The sequence below is a fragment of the Melanotaenia boesemani genome, chromosome 1 (assembly GCF_017639745.1).
Source record: "Melanotaenia boesemani isolate fMelBoe1 chromosome 1, fMelBoe1.pri, whole genome shotgun sequence".
Classification (NCBI taxonomy): Eukaryota; Metazoa; Chordata; class Actinopteri; order Atheriniformes; family Melanotaeniidae; genus Melanotaenia; species Melanotaenia boesemani.
This window is the reverse complement of record NC_055682.1, coordinates 35069576-35086090: the sequence shown is the minus strand read 5'-3', so window position 1 is coordinate 35086090 and position 16515 is coordinate 35069576. Positions and strand designations below refer to the sequence as shown.

Below are 16515 nucleotides of genomic sequence, written 5' to 3'. Positions count from 1 at the left end.
ATCAAGAAGCATTTTGGTCCTTTATGCAAGTTTGAAACAGAAATTACCATTTCTCCTCAGAATTCAAATAGGCAACCAAGTTATAAGTCAAATATAAGCATGCAAATAATCAGCATTTTTTTAAGCTGGTATCTTGAGGAAAAAAGATCAACAAAATGCAGTATCATCTTCTCAAATAAACATTATGATCCTGAGCTCATTTTAACTTGTTAAAACTGCACTAACATGTCACAATAAAACAGTTCAACATTTAAGTGCAACATAAACATATAGAAATCTGTCAATTTCCTTTTTAAGAAAAGGACAAAAAATAAATGCTAAAACCTGTCAAAGCAGCTTAAACTTAAACATGTTAGTGCTTAATCATAAGGAAGTGCATGTTTAAATGCTTTCATATCATTTGGCTGACATTTCTTATACTGGTTTTTTTCTGGACTTTGACTGTGCAAACTGGTGTATGACATCTTCAAAATCAAGGCCATTAACAAGTTCATGCTCAATGGCTAAGAGAGAAAGTGCAGAGAGACGTGTCTGTGACATTGTGGTCCTCAGCTCATTTTTAACCCGTTTCAAAACAGAAAATGACCTCTCGCCCTCACAGTTAGAGACAGGTAAGGTTAAAAACAGTCTTAGTGCAACATAAACATTTGGAAATGTTGTCTTTAGTCCATGTCTGTCAAGAGTTTGCAGCAGCTGTATAGGTGAAGTCTCATTCTGCACAAAGTGCTTGAACTGAATAAGTTCCTCTGACAAGGAACTATCCAGATCTGTTGGATAGGTGGAGCTCAGCTTAGCAGCTTTTGCACGCACATCAACATCATCACAGTCCCTCTCAAATAAAACCCCAAAGAGGTCACACACATCTGTGTAGGCTTCGATCCGCTTGGAAAGGCATGTACAAAGTCTGTCAATGATCACGTAATATGTTTCGACCTTAAATTTCTGACTACTATCATTAAAAGATACTTCACTGTCATCAGCTGACTCATCGGCAAACCGCTTCCTTTTTCTCACACGTTGAGTGTCAAACTGGTAGTTTTCTGTTGTACTGACAGCGCGTGCTGATTCTTCCAGCACTGAAAACTGTTCTCGTAATGTTTCTACATATGAAAGCAGAGAGGCCAAAAGGCCAAGTGCAGTAGCTAAATCCATATCACTTTTTTGGAGTTGGTCACTAGTTGCCTTAAATCTATGCAGTACCCGGTCCCACAACAAAGTCATCATTACCGTCTCCAGTTTATCAAGTTTTGCGACTAATGCAGCAGCTTCAAGTTTCGTTTGTGTTTTCTCATCACAGTCTAAAGATATTTGAGCTAATATGTCCCTTATTTCCCTGTAATTTTCTTTGAGGGCTTTTGTGGAGTCTGCTCTGCAGTTCCATCGAGTGGTGCTGAGGGACTTAAAAGTGTATTTAATGTCATGTTCGCTGTTATGGAATACTGTATTCCAGAGATGTGTTGATGCGCTGCAAAATCTATACAGAGACTGCAGCAGCTCAAAAAAAGAGTTAACCTCTTCACAGCAGTTATCAACGCAATTAACACCTACGAGGTTCAGCGAATGAGCAGCACACGGTGTATAATGAATTAGCGGGTTTTGTTTTTTCAAGTGCGCCTGGAGCCCGCTGTATTTGCCAGACATATTGCTAGCATTGTCATAACTTTGGCCACGGCAGTTTAACAAGTCTAAACCCAAGCATCGCACCATTTCAATCACAGATTCAGCTAAGCTTACACCTGTGTGACTGTGGATGGGCTCAAACCCGAGGAATCTTTCCACTACTCTGCCATCTGCGCTGACAAAACGAAAAACAAATGTGAGCTGATCTACATGTGCTAAATCTGGTGTTGAATCAACAATTACAGAGAAATATTTTGCTTGTTTGATTTCCTCTGCAATCACTTGCTTAATTTTTTCACCCATTAATGAAATAAATTCTTCACACACAGTTGAAGACAGGTAAGACGGCTTACCTCTACCCTTGTTGCCGTGCTTCTCAATGTGCACCTTTAAAAAGGGGTCGAACTCCGCTATCAGTTCGAGTAGTCCTAAATAGTTCCCATTGTGGGCAGAGCCCAGCAGTTCGTTCTCACCTCGAAATGGCAGTCCTCTCGCTCCCAAAAATTTAATAACAGCAACCACACGTCTGAGGACTTCTTTCCAGTACTGCTGTTCTGACTCGCGCTGGCGGGCGAGAGAAGCGTCCACTCTGCATGCATATTTAGATCTGTGCAATAAAGACAGCATGTTTTGTCTATGTTCTGCACTTTTTTCGTGATCACCAACCCTCTGTGATGTTTCCAATCACAGAATCCGCTGATAAATGCATGCTTTTGGGATGACAGAAGTTTGCAGGCGTAGCAATAAACACATCCAGTTGATGGTGAGTAAAGAAGCCAGTCCCTCGGCACTATTTGATTGTTCGGGAGTCGGCAGTGAAGCAAATCGTTGGTGAGGGAGCGTGTCCTACTCCCAAGTCCGGACTCCCTTGCCGATGCAGGATATTTAGGAGCCCGGTTCTGAAAAGCTGCAGGCCCTCTATGAATCGCCTCTTCTCGAAGTCGCTCATTAATGGCCCCCCACAGTGCAGGGTCACCGGAGAGTAAAGGCGCTGAGATGCAGGTGCTGCTCCCTGACGTCCCAGACGGTAGCAGTGCTACCGTCTGGGACGTCAGGGAGCAGCACCTGCATCTCAGCGCCTTTACTAGCAGCAAGACTGGAGACCCGCCGTCACCGCTTCCCTCAAAGGTCGGACTCGCAGCAGAATCTGGGTCGCTGGTTGAATGTGCTGTCGGGTTTCCCCCAGTCCAGGTTGCTGGGTTGTCGCTCTCGGGGCTGTAAGCTAGCGCTGGGGAAAGGTCCTGGCTAGCTGGGTTTCCCTCATTGACGGAAGCTGATTCAATTGAACTCCCCGCATTAACGGGAGTGAAGAAATTACCTATTTTAGGTATATACTTTAAATTTTCTGCGATTCTGATGTCTCTCTCCTTTTTTAATTTCCGTTTTGCGCTCCCACTTAGCTTTTCCATGACTGATTTTTTTTGTTGCTTAACAATGCGTAACGTCCCACTGCCGCTCAGTATACTTGACCTGCGTCACCTTTGACCCGCCTTATCAGACAGACCAATGAGAGGAGGGTCTCAGCCCATGATGAGAGTGACAAGCAGCGCAGCGTCTCTCTGCGCAGCGTAGTGGCTCGAGTGGATAGTTTAGGTGGAGATACAGTATTTTGCTAGTACCCATACTGGACTGGCCTGGGCCCTGGAGAAGTCGTGGGCCCCTGGGCAATTGCCCAATTGCCCATATGGTTAATCCGGCCTTGCCTAGGTTCGAACCCTGCATTGAGGATCTGTAGCATTTGTATTTGACCAGCTACTCATCCAGCCATAAACATCCTGTTTTGATTTTTAATTTAAATGGTGGTCTGCCATGTTGGTCGTTTCAACTATATGTTTTATATATTTTTTCCTCACTGATCTTCTTTAGGGGAGCGTCCAGGTGCAGATCAAACACGCGGGGACAATTTGATGGAGGCTGCTCTCGTTTTCTGCACCTCCTCAATGTTTGTCAGTATATTCTCAGCCTGATGCTTCACTAGAAACTAATAGACATTTTTTAGGTATACTACAGCCAAATACCTTTTGAATTTCTTAATTATTTGGACAACTTTGGTGTTTCTGCTGGCCTCTTGGCCACTTGAGCCTCAAGCCCTGTCAGTTCAGGCGACGTCATACAGGCGGGCTTCATCGGTCAAAATGCATTCAGCTCCTTCTAGCTTTTCTTGTTCATTTAGCCAAGACCGTGTAAAAACCTAAATGAGTTTTTTGTTTTGTGGGTAAACAGATCACACCCACATATGAGTAAATTCCATGATATCTGATCATTACCTGATTTCTGGAGTTGGTGATTTAAGTGATCATGTACTGCATAATCTGATATCCAACCCTCAGATACCAGCAGTTTATGAGACATAGGATAAACATGCCTAGATTTCTCCTCAATACTCTGTCTTGTGTAGACTCATACATCTGATTTTAGTTTTTTTTATATATGCATAAATTGTTTTACATGTGCGAAAAACTGAATTGGTTCCATCTTTTTAAGTTCTTCTGTTGAAAAGACTAAGGTGGCGTCATCACGACATGCGCGGGATGCAAAAAAAACAAAAACAAATAAACAAACAAAAAAAAAAAACAATGTTGGGCTGCAGCAGGAAGTCGGAGTATAAACAAAGTCAAACATTCATATATAGTCTATTTTGCAGGCTTATTTGCTCCCATGTTAGTAGTTAACACTAAGACCATGTTCAACAAAGACAGGAAGTTACGCCACTACGCCAGCATGTACTCCGAAATAAATTCAATAATGGACTGAAAAATTTAGACAAGGATTTTTTGGATATTTCAGAAGTGCATGTGGATGCATCATCATGGAAATCATATGGCCTTATAAAAGCCAAGACTTCAGGGACAGTAGTTCTCCTTTCTGGGGACTATAAGTAAAACCTATGGTGCCATTTGAAAGCATTAAAGTATAGCTTGACGTTTTCCCGAACCTGAGGGTTTTCTGAAAAAGACAACTTCATGCTTTTCCATTTAAACATGTATTTGTTAGACCCCAAAAAAGCTAGTTACTGAAAGTATAAACCAGTACATTTTCTTCTTAATTACTCCATTTTCTTTTCTGTACATTATTTCTTACATAAAGAAATAGTCTTATATATAAGAGGTTTCATCAGTTTTGAAAGATAGAAGTTGGAAAACGTCACTCCAGGTCTGAAACACACATCCAGACTTACTTCACACATTGTTTGAGGATCGAAGGTTTATTTGGAGACCAATTAGTGTTTTTTATGACGGGAGCAGAGATAATTGAAGCGCAGCTGTATTTTACAGGGCAGCTTGTGTTTCAATCTGTGTTGCAGGCATGACATCAGTGTCTCTGTGTTGAGACAGGAAAATCTTAGCCTACTGCTGCCATAAAAGCAACACAATAATGAAATGACATCACAGTGGGTCAGTAATTAAATGAGCAGACTGCTGTCTTAGAGATTTTACTAGGCTGGAAGACTTTGAGTAACATTGTGGTGTTAAGAGGGAAAGAGTGTCAGTGAAGCTGCTGGCTTATTCAGTACAAAATTCCTCAAACTTATCATCATAGATTTGTTTTTATTATAAACCTTTGTGTAATCTTATGTCCTAGTTAATGTCTGAGTCATGCAGAAATAAATTTACACTTGTCTCACCAGATAGATGTGTTTTTTACCACCCAGTCAAATATAAATGACAGAAATTATGTAAATAGAATTCTTAAAATCACAGGAAAATGAGCAGCTCTCTCATCACACCTTTAATATGTCTATTGAATGAATGTCTGTTTAATAAATAGAGTGACAGATCTCAGATCAGCTTAAATAGAACAATAGGCAAACTGAGCAGAGTCTATGTTAACTGGAGCAAACTGCTTAGTAGAGGTTTGACGATACACTCAGCTCACGAGACGATGCACAATATTGTGTTCACGAGAACAAAACCAGATGATCAGATTACTTTTAAGAAAACTAAAATGACAGCTATATGACTGGGCCAACAGACTTTTATTAAATAGTCAGAAAACAATCTAGATGCAATGTGAAATGTTTTATAGCTTGCATCCATACATGATCTAAGCATGAGCTTTGCACAAATAAAGTTTAAAAAAATCTTTTTTAAAAGTACAAGCGATATGTGCAAAACTGTAAACAAAGTACTACTCTGTCAGTGTGCAAGCAGAGACTGACCTTTTTTTTATCATGATACAACATGCTGCAACTACACAGCCTAGCCGAAGCTATGGCCATGTTCTTTTTCAAGAATATGTACATGTCAACATTTTCTGGCAGCAGTTGAGACCTTTGGTTACTAACTATGTCTCCTGCACTTAAAAATACATGCTCACTTGCAACAGAGGTAGCAGGAACAGAAAGGTATGCTTTGGCAAGGTGAGAAAGCAAATGATATTAGGAGCAGTTTTCTTGCCACCAATTCAGAGGGCAGCTACTAAAGAGGATAGAGGCCTCTTTTCTATAGTCTTCAATTTTCCCCCTCAGGCTGTTCTGGTCTGTTGGACTGAGTTCCCTAGCAGGTCCTCAAGTTCTGTCTTTTTGGGAGCAGGTTCTGTCATTTTGGGCTCAGCTCTCACAGCCTCCTCTCTTCCAGGTGTGGGACAGTGTGCTGCACCTGCTGCTGCTTCTCCCTTCTCCTCAGCTGTGGTCTTTAAACAGATGAAACACTGGTGTTAAATTTAATAAGCATGTTATTTCCTGTTTTTAACACATGCAGCTGCATGAATCCATTAATGGGAAAATTAATTGAGTAAATTTGGTGTTACACACATACACAAAAGATGGAAAAACATGGAAAGTGTTACATTTTGCTGCAGCTGTTTCACCTTGTTCCGTACCCTTAGGAAGACGGCCTCACGCTGGTCATGGTCTAGCTGAGGTCGAGTCCTGAACCTTGTATCCAGTGCTTGGCATGCCAGCAGATGTATGCATCCCCTGCTGTTTCTGTCTGCAATATTCCTGAGGATTGCCGTCTCTGTCTTGGCCATAGTGTTGGAATCGCCATCATTTGGTGTCATACTCTGTTCAGTCATGCTTTTCAGTGGCACAATGAGAGACACTGTGGGACTTTTCTCCTCACACAACACTGATTGCTGTCTTCAAAAGGACGCAGCAGCTTCACAAGGTCTTCGGCATCTCTAATAATACAGCTGTTAAGTGTATCAATGTTTTGGGCGTTTTGTCTTATCTCTGGGCTGGTGAGAGCTGCTGCTATAGCAGCTTGCCGCTGGAGGTAACGTGCCCGCATATCTAAAGTGCTGTTGACTAACTTGTGTGATGGCAGTTGTATCTGCTTCTGCTTGGACACTAACACCGTGGTAGCTGTCGAACTCCGATGTGGGGGGGGGGGACAGCCCAACGTCTCACCCGTTCGAGCAAATGCAAGGAACACAGAGGCTGGCTTGGGTTGCAAGGTTTATTATGTGCACAAAGCACTTAATGTGCGGCTCCAATCCTGCCTTGCACACGGCCACTTCCATATTACGGGCATTATCAGTCACAATGGCAATGCTATGGTTTGGTCTTTTAAGCACCCAGTCAGTCACAACTGCTTGTAAAACCTGAGGTATGTTTGTCCCTGTGTGGGACTCGAAGAGTGGGTCACTGTTGATTATGTGGGCTGTAATTGTGATATCCAACCGTCTGACGTTATGGCAATGCTTTCTGCGTCTTTCAGGATTTTTACAACCTTGGTCCTTGAGTCTTTATAGACGTTCAGGACCACTGTGTGATTAAAATGCTTGCGTGACGGGATGGTGTACTTTGGTTCCAGTGTATTTTCTCCCACAGAAAATGGCCTCATGTCAGCTGCAATGAAAATACCGATGTCTCTCATTATTGGCGTGACTCTGGAAGTTTAGGTGCAAACATCAGTGTTGTCTGGCCTTTATCAGTTTTTAACACAGGTGCAGTGGGATTAGTAGTGAGCTGTGGTGGTTCTGTAGGTGCCTTTGCATAGTGCTCGTGTTAGCCGAGGTGTATGGCACTATTTTTTTACACTACTTACATATTGTCAATGTCTTGTCTGTCACTCGGTTGCCATTCATTACTTCCAATGGGTACCCAACGTGCTGCCACACAAACAATTTAAAATTGGCGGGGGCATCTTTGATGCTGATATTTTCAGACTCGGCTCGGACATAATCTGTGCTGGATAGACTGCTGCTGCAGCCCTTCCTCTTGTCAGTTTCTGGTAGACTAGACTACTGCCCTCCCACAGGTCACAAACAGAAATAGCTCACAGTCTGATAGGCTTCTGCCCCGTACCTGCGAGACAGTTTTTCACTTAAACGAGAGATATTGTCCTCATTTAATCTCGTGGGACGAGATCTCGCCACACCCATACTGCTTAGACATGAAATCCCAAAGATGCAAATATTACGTTTTGGTTGTTTTCCAGCAATGATCACAGGGGTCTGGAGCCTATCCCAGCTGAACTTTGTTGTTGCAAGGTGACAACGCTAACCACCACATTACTGTGCAGCTCATGGACTTAAGCTTGTTACAAACTTTGCGAGAAGCAAGAACTTTGTTCTTGTCCTCGAGGCTGGAAGAACTCCTGGTTTGGGAATTTTTGCAGCTTTTTCTAAACCAGCCGAATAAAACTACCACCAAATTCATACAGCTGTATGAAAAGGTCTTAATTGTTTCACTCAGACTTTAACAGTGAGTAGAATAGCATTTGTCTTTACGGAAGGTGATTTAAGGTCTAAGATATCTAATCATCTCGGCCGGGCTGCTGGTGGATAGAGAAGTGCTTAAGTATTATATTTCAGGCAATATCTCATTAGCTTAGTGACCTGCAAAACAGCAGAGGCTAGCGTCAATACCAGAGGCTAGCTTATCTGACTGGGTAATGTATTAATCACAGTGTGTGCTCCTGCAAAGCCCGGCAGTAGATACCAGCATCACTTGGTTTCTTTCTTCTACCTTGCGAAGAAAGAAATGTTTTTGGCTTTCTGAGCAAAAGGAAAAGATAAAATGGAACATTTAAACATAGATTTTACTGGATGTAATGTTTTGTCATCGGGTGGATTTACAAAAAGCTTCATTTGTTGCTGCTGTTTGTGACATGTATACCATAATGTTCTTTTATGTAAGAAATTGTGCATTGAAGCAGAGCATCATTTGAATAAAAAATGCAAGTTTGATTTGTTGCTTCTTTTAAGTAGCTCCAACATAAATTATGTTTAACATAAATTGTCATTCGTGTTCCCCACATCAAAGAAAATTGATATTCAGACCTGGGCATGTGGGGAGGATTGTAATATAAGCAGGGAAGTATTAAACACTTCAACCAGTAAACAAGTTGGATCTCACTCCTCATCCCTCAAGGAGCCGGTCCACCACACAGCCTGCCTGTTTATCATGTATAGGTTCCCCCAAGAACTTTCATAAAAACTCCATTTATGAGAACTTCAAAGAATGTCCAGGCTTGCTGAGAGGGGAAAATCTTCTGTCAACCCGCCTCATTATGCCCTGAGCAAAAAAGCCCCCCTCCCGCTGATGGATACCATGCAAATAGGCCGCTTGAAGGAGGGAGGACGACACCACGCAAAAAGGAAAGTAGATGAGAGTGAGAGGATGAGCTAGGCTGCAGGGAAGGTTAAGCTACAAGTAAGGAACGTAATCTCTTTCATCAGTTTTTAACAGTTCAGCAAACAGTAATGAAACAGAAACTCTTTGACCCTCCAGCAAATCATTATGAATCAGCCAGGATCAGCTCCATAAAATACTTGAACAAAATTGACATTTTCGTCTATACACAAGGGAGACAGTAGTGTCTTCATTCTGTTGGTAGTAGAAGATGAGGGCTGGGGGCGTTAGCTAGTGGTGCATGCTCAGTCGCAACAGCTTGAAGCCTTGTTGATTCACCGTTGGATGGACTGCTGCTGAGGTCACGATGGGGTCATCCCAATTAGGGATGGACTCAAAGTCTTTAATAAGGACGGGATGAAAGGGTTGCCAATTACACTGTGGAGCTTTGTACTGAAAACAACTAGGTGCTGTAAAGACCCAGCTTGATTAACCTTCAACAGCTTTGTTTATTATCTACAGGAGAAAATGTTAAATTGGGGCATATTAATTAATGTTTTGATGTTTGAACTTTTTTCAGAACAATATATTTACAGTGTAAGTGTTACTCTCGTTACTGGGGTTTACTGGGGTCAAGAGTCCTGCTTCAGAGGGCCCCGCCATGGGAATGTTCCTCTGGCATGGACTGGATGCTGAAAGAACACATGCATGGTGCATTACAGGCACATTCAGACCAACTGTTTTAATGGCTCTCCAAAAGATATGGGGACTTAAGAGCTCTACATACACTACCGTTCAAAAGTTTGGGGTCACTTCCCTATTGAATCCCATGGCAAAGTGACCCCAAACTTTTGAACAGTAGTGTATCTTTGTCTGCAATATGGGAAACACTGAAAACACCGAAATGTTCATGCTACAGGAAGTTTTTTTATGGTGTTTGGGCAGATAATGTGAAACAAACATGTAAAATAGAGAATAGAGTGAAAACACACATAATGAGGAGGCATTTCGGCACTGTTGGCAAACAAAACAGTATTTGCCATGGTGGTGATGAGCGTAAGGTCACTCCTTTTCAAGCATGCTTAACTGCTCACCCCTCACTCCCTTACCTGCTGACGTTTTGAGACTCTGAAAGGAGGGACTATGGCTGATTTGTCGTATCTTATGATTGGTCATTTTCAGACCCATCTCTCTCTCTCCCTTTCTCTCTGATAGGCTTTAACATTTCTAAACACATTTCTTTTAATGTTTAAGGTGGGCAAACGTCTCAGCCATTAAGAGCATTTGTCGTGCATAAACAGAATGTATGTACTTCTTCAGCTCAAAAATCAGGTGTCCTGTTCAGCGGTGACATCTGGAGGTTCATCCTACTTCTATAGTCAGTGAAGATGAACATACAGGCTAAAATAAATTAATGCTAAACTGAATGAAAAAGGTTATTTTTGGTATTGTGTGGTGGTTGGAGGGAAGGTTTCAGTGTTCCCCGTATTGCAGACAAGACATTACACAGTACGTACTGTAGTAGCTAAAAGGAAGTTGGCAGTGTGGAGGAAGTCATTGTTTCCTTCAATCCTGCTGTCATCATTCTGTGGTAAATGAATATGATTCTTTGCTTTTTTTAGTGTAGCTAAGATCAAAAAGCATACACTAGTTGAGTCCTGTAATGTCTATTCCTTGGCATACTTATGTGACTGGGTGATGTTAGCTTTATGAGGAACACATGAGCAGTTTTTAACTTTATTTATTTATTGAGTACTATAGTGAACACGGCCTATTAACTCCCACTCTGCTTTTACCTTTTCTGAAGAACTACCCTCTGTAGTCATATTTAATAATCCTTCACTGCATACTCAATGTGTTACGAGTTCTCTGGATCTTTCCAAAGGTTACAGAATTTCCCTTACAGCACCTCTAAAGCTCTCTTAATAGCTTATTAAAACTGGTTTGTCTAGGTGATTAATTTAGTGGTATTAAAGTATTTAATGTGCTTGCTTGGGATCTAGCATCTTCACCTGTCACCCGGCATCATTACAGTCAAGACAAGATGGCTTTTCTGTTCTGACCTTTATGATCTCCTTGGGCAGTTTTGTATATTTTTTTTTCTATTTGTGTTGTGGCTAGTGGTTTGAATTTTTGCAATAACTTCTTTTTAGTCAGCTCAGTTTTAAATTTTTTTTTCTCTCTCATATCTTTAATATGCTGTTGATGCATTTTGCTCCTTTTGGTGATAAGGGGTATTTCCCTATCTTTACTCAAGAGAGAGCAAGATTTCTTGTCTTCACGTTCAAATAACATTTTGCTCCCTCTCAAAATTTTCCTCTCACACTCAAAAAGTCCCTTCTTACTCTCAGATTCTTCCTTTCAAAACTCTGCTCTTCTCAAGTTTAGGGTTGTAGGTTCAAATCTCCTGCACTCAAGCTTGGTCTCTTTCCCTCGCACTCAGACACATTCTCTGCTCTCTAAACGTCTGCTCTTCTTGGATATGTTTTCTTCTCTCTTGGTCTGCTGAATGAGCTGTCTGTCAAACGTCCTGCAGCCAATAGAATACTAGATAAATGCTGACTGAGCAAATCGTTTCATCAAAAGCTATGAGAATGGCTCATGTCAAGAAAGGGAAACAGAAACACAAACATGAAGAAAGGAGGCAGCTGTATGAACTAACTAAACGGAAAATGTAGATTTGAACTTATTTGTTATTTGTTTAGCAAATATTACATATAAAACTGTTTGATGGTAATTCTTCCATTGTTTAATAAAATACCAATAACTTGTGCTGCTATTGTGGTGGAAAAACAGATTTAAAATCCTGCACAATCCAATTTTTTTAAAACGTATGTTTCACAGCCTCATAAAGCATTGTCATGCTCCGGAATATCCATGGGAATTGGATTTCATGGATGAGATAAAGAGGAGGGTCTTTGGCTGTGAGCTTCGCTGTAGAGCTTAGTGCTTCTTGCTAAGGATATAAACAGGAGGGAGGGGGTGTTTTAAAGTTAGACTGGCTTTGAAAGGTCACAGTAAGTATAGAAAACAACAGAGCCGTTTTAATATTTATAGTTGACTTCAAGTTAAAAATACAAACAATCTCAAGAGAATGAATCTAATAAACATATAATCTAGTTAGTCAAAGGCTGATAGTTATGACTGCATGAAGCACTTATTAAATGGCCGTGAAATGTTTTAACTTTCTAAGATTCAGGGAGATTAGAGAGAACTGCATGCTTCAGATGTGTGTGAGTGCTGGTTTTTAAAGCCTGTTGGCTCATTACTATGTTGTATTGATCTTCACGTCATCCAGACAGTTTCCCCCGCTGTAACACATCACGTATGTATTGATCAGGGCAGCTCGTCTTTGAGGCAGATTTACAGCAAACTTCACTGTTGCTTCGCAGTCTTGGCCGCTGGAGGCAGATTTATTGTCACACAGTGAAAATTGGTTACAAAGGTGTTAAATATGGGTGTTATTGGGATTAAACATGCAGTTTATGCAAGGATCCACTTTTCCTGTCTAACTTCTGTGTAATAAATATAATAAAGAGAGAGGGGGGCTAGCGTGAGTGTGACATTTGAAGTTTGGTTCAGGTCTACGTGGCACGTTCGGTTCAGGTCTACGTGGCACGTTCGGTACAGGTCTACGCGGCACGTTCGGTTCAGGTCTTCGTGGCACGTTCGGTTCAGGTCTACGTGGCGCGTTCGGTTCAGGTCTTCGTGGCATGTTCGGTTCAGGTCTACGTGGCGCGTTCGGTTCAGGTCTACGTGGCACGTTCGGTACAGGTCTACGCGGCACGTTCGGTTCAGGTCTTCGTGGCACGTTCGGTTCAGGTCTACGTGGCGCGTTCGGTTCAGGTCTTCGTGGCACGTTCGGTTCAGGTCTACGCGGCACGTTCGGTTCAGGTCTACGTGGCGCGTTCGGTTCAGGTCTTCGTGGCATGTTCGGTTCAGGTCTGCCTCCTGCCTCGTAAGCCTGCACTCGGGTCCTTTCCTTCACGCATCTGGGAGGTGATGAAATCCGAAATCTGGCTCTACAAACGAGAAAAAAGATGTGTAGAACAAAGGGAGAAAATCTCAGATGGGCACAAAAATCATCAAGTAAATAAATTTTTTCTAAAGAAGAAACGGGAAGTCTGACAACTACACAAAATTTATGAGGAAAAGGCCAAAGGTGCTGGTGAAGATGGCTGGAGTGAAAAATATTTCTTTAGCTTAGAGAAAAGGAATTACGACCGGTTGTTTCTGGGAAAACTTTAGGATTTAATGTGATAATGAAAAGGATTTTGAAGTGTTGTCACAATAGTTTCTTTCTACCAGGTCCCCATAGTTATTGTTTGTCTCAGACCAGCAGCGATGTTCTGCCCGGTGGGATCTGAAAAATATGAGTGGAGACATTTTGTTTTCACGTTGAAATCTGCATCAATAAAATATAGCGCAACATTTATATACGGCTCTATGGTGCGGCTTGGCCACAGGTCCGTAACGGTGGCGAAACATTGGACTGTAGATGAGATGGCAGTGAAGCCCCCGTGTGCACATCTGCATGAACGAGCGCAACATTTTACTTCACAAATGTCGTCTGTTGCTTGGCTAGAGGAGGGCAGCGATTTTCGCCTCATCGCACAAGTTCCATAGAAAATGATGGAGAAGGAGCAACCTGTCCTGTGTGTCCAGCCCTTAACTGGCGAGGTGTTTGCAACTCGTGCTGAATAAAACCAAAGCAGACGGGGCTGTGGGAGGAGTCTGCAGCAGAGCGCTGCAATGCCAGCGACGCTCGATTTGCAACTGAAAACGGCACAAGAGGAAACTGCGAAGGACAAGAATAATGGATCCTTTTATTTTTGTGATCGTTGAAAACCCAGATAGTAATTGTGATTAAAATTCGATTAATCGCCCAGCCCCAATGAGAAATGAGGAGCAGGTGTGGTAATGAGCAAATAGAAACCAGGTGACCAGGAAGTAAACTGAACTCAGGACACAAAGGGATAGACTTGGTAAGTTAGCTCAACTTGATATACAAGAAATCTTTGGGTGCATTTACACCAGGATAGCCGGGGGACTTGGTTCTCGGGAACAAAGATTTTCACACCATCCCTAGTTTGGTTTGCTTTCACACTGCGCTTTACTCAGGAGCAACAAAGCGCCTGGACAATGTCATGCAGTTAGAAAAACTGCTCGCTAGGAGGGATAATCCCAGAAACATCCGCTGATCAAGAAGAAAAAAATGCTGAAAAAATAAGAAAATCCATGAATTGGCTGGGACAAGAAAATGGCAGGTTCACTGCAGGCTAACAATGAAGCAACAAGTTTGTGGGTTTCTGTTTTTACTTTGGTGTTCAAACCAGAATCTGTCCAGTATGAGCAGCAGCGAGTTATCAACAATGTGCTCAACGTCACTTCTTTACGATGGTTCACTGGATTTCACACCCCATGCACATCACACCTGGGTTCACACGCGAACCAAGACATCCCGTTTTCACGTGGACCAGAGTTCGCTTCTTTGGGCCACACCAGAGTGAGAATCAGCACTCACACTACTCCAAGCAAACTGTACTCTGTGACTGGGTTCATTTAAAGCATCCGTGTGAATGCGGCCTTGAGGAAACATGAGGAACTAACTAAACTAGTAATAGAAATCCATAAAGAACTAGAAGCACCTAAAACGCAGACCTCTGCCAAGCCATTGTATTTTAAATTTTTTTTGTTTTGTTTTTTCTTGCCATTGATTATTGACATAATTTTTTAGTTAAAAGCTGTAATGGCCAAATTGTCCCAATCTCCTCATAGTAAAGAATCCTTTAAAAAATCCTGGATCCAGGTGGATCACTTCCAAAATTGAATCACCTTTTCCCTTTTCCATTTCTGAGATTTCATGAAAATTTCAAACATAACTTTATTGTTATGTTATGTTGCTAACAGACAGACAAACCAAGGCCGCCAAATACACGACCTCCACCTTGGTGGAGTAATAAATAAAGCAAAAACGAAACCAAAAGATCATGACACTATGTGAGTGAATGTTTCAGAATGATGAGACATTCACTGTCTGTCACGTTAAACAGGAAAAATGCATCGCTGCTTTCTTCTCTGGGCTCGTTGGAAGCCACGGGTTGTCTTGGCCAAAGCAGCCGAGAAGCTGTTTTTTTTCAGCTGTAGCTTTAGACCAGTGGTTCCCAAACTGGGGGGTGGGGCCCAAAGTTATGACAGGAGGGGGCAGAGCAAAGCTAAATAAAAGAGAGTTTTTTCACTACTAGCAAGACATGAACAAATTTGTGAAAGTACCGTAAGGCAAATGATGATGAATCAAGAACTAAGATTTCAGCTTTGAAGAAAAAAGACAAGAAGATATGATGAAGCATATCTTGCCCTGGGCTTGACCAGATAATGGTTAAGTAATGGTAATGGTCAATGGTGGGTAATGAAGAGAGACCACAGTGTGTTTGTTGTCTCAATAATGTCTTGACATTAATATTGTCGATGAAAAGGGGGCCCTGCAGAAAAAGTCTGGGAACCGCTGCTTTAGACGCTGAATGTCATGTCAGAGGAGAGCGTCAACGTTACATTTACCGATAAAAAGGATGAAATGAGCAGCAGCCTAGAGAGTGTGGGTTTATTATATCTTTAGGGGAAAGAGAGCAGTTGGTAGGTTTGAGGCTCATCCAGAAACTCTGCTTGTAACCACTTCCAGGCTGGTTGGGTAGGGAGCAACGAGACAAAAAGATGAATCAACTTCAGGCTGAAGAAGAATCCCACTGATTGAATGTGTTGAGATGTTCTCACCGAACGCTGTGTCCAAGTCCATCCAGTTTCTATGCTTGTTTATTCCAAATCAAGCTCACATCCACAGGTTAAGTTTGTTCACACAGATTTATTCTGTTACTGAAGAAGCCTGCTGTCTTTTATCATATCATTGCATTGATATGAACGTGATAACTCTGACTTTACACTTTACAACTAGACCAGGACACACAAGAGACTTCCTCACATTTCTGCAAACCTTTGCAGCAGCAGCATTGATCCATTACCCAATCATGCACAGGCTGATAGAAATGCAGAAATGTTTGCATATAAGAGTAATGGTGAGGATTTGTTTTTCTTCTCCTGTAAAATATTTATGTTTTGCCATCAAATCATGCAGATTGTAAATCAGATAAATCCTTGTGACCTTTAAATCCCAGATATGCAAGGAGTCTTTGTCTGTTATAGCATGTATTCTGATCGGACTTGGCAGGTTCATCTGGGATCTGGGCTGGTTGGAAATAAAGCTCAGAGCTCAACCAAATAGTGATCATAAATAGGACAAAATGCATAATATGAAATGTTGGCTCTTAAATAATTACATTAATGGCACAAGACCTTAACAGGCTAAGAAATGCATTGGGGAA

General features: G+C 41.8%; 1 protein-coding gene across 2 annotated transcripts in view; it reads left to right on the top strand.

Moving 5' to 3' along the window:
- The window catches only part of LOC121640266 (myocyte-specific enhancer factor 2A-like), a 65688-nt gene that overhangs the window by 18128 nt on the left and 31045 nt on the right, over positions 1–16515 (top strand). The gene's annotated exons all lie outside the window — the stretch shown is intronic.